Source organism: Acyrthosiphon pisum, chromosome A1, assembly GCF_005508785.2.
Source record: "Acyrthosiphon pisum isolate AL4f chromosome A1, pea_aphid_22Mar2018_4r6ur, whole genome shotgun sequence".
Classification (NCBI taxonomy): Eukaryota; Metazoa; Arthropoda; class Insecta; order Hemiptera; family Aphididae; genus Acyrthosiphon; species Acyrthosiphon pisum.
Genome location: NC_042494.1, coordinates 7,104,108 through 7,105,133, shown reverse-complemented (window position 1 = coordinate 7,105,133; position 1,026 = coordinate 7,104,108).

The window sequence follows — 1,026 nt, the reverse complement described above, 5'->3', positions numbered from 1 at the left end:
CTATTCACGCTGTTTAATAATCGAATGTTATTTCTTCTGTGTATATTTTACTACCCGATAAAAAGGAAAATACATATAAATTAATATTTCAAGCTTTAAAGTCATTAATACCTAATCTAAACCCACTTAATATAATTATGGACTTTGAAAAGGGGGCAATGAATGCTGTAAAATTTTAGTTTCCAAATGCATCTATAAATAGTTGTTTTTTTCATTTATCACAATGTGTATGGCGTCACATTCAAGAAACTGGATTACAAAAGAAATATAGGGAAAATTCAGATTTTGCATTATACATACGAATGTTACCAGCTTTAGCATATGTACCAACAAATAAAGTTGTCGATGCATTTGAGAAACTTTTAGACACAGACTTTTATATTCAAAATGAAGAGATATTGATGCCATTAATAGATTATTTTGAGGAAAATTGTATAATATGTAATATTTAGACTTAAATAAAAACACCGGATAACTAATAAATGGTGGACCGTACTGAGTGTGGGGTGATCCAATATACATATACATATACACATTAGGCATATACTTACGCTCCCTCATACACCACACACGACACATGCAAAACATAAATGATATTCAACACCTCTCCGACCAGCCGTTTAGTAAAAATCAACTATCAATTATCAACGGCGCCAGACGACAGCACATTATAACTCATAATAAACTTCAAGAAGCCGACGACAAATTTCCGATATAGACGTAGGGACATCATAACACAATAAATTACCTACCAGCGGCACCTTTGTCATACCACTAAAGACAGAAAGTCATAAACACATCAATACGTAAACGCAGACATCGATGCACCAGAAGAAGGGATCACACCAAAGTCACATTATATAAGGACCCTACGGGATCTACTCGCGGAACAGTTTTTTCACAAGACCATCCGATGCACAACGTCCACGCCAGTCAGCGTCACGATACACCTTCTTTGCTGTTCAGAGAAGTATCCACCAACATCAATTCAGACGTATATGAATCATTTTCAACATTCGGTATGAC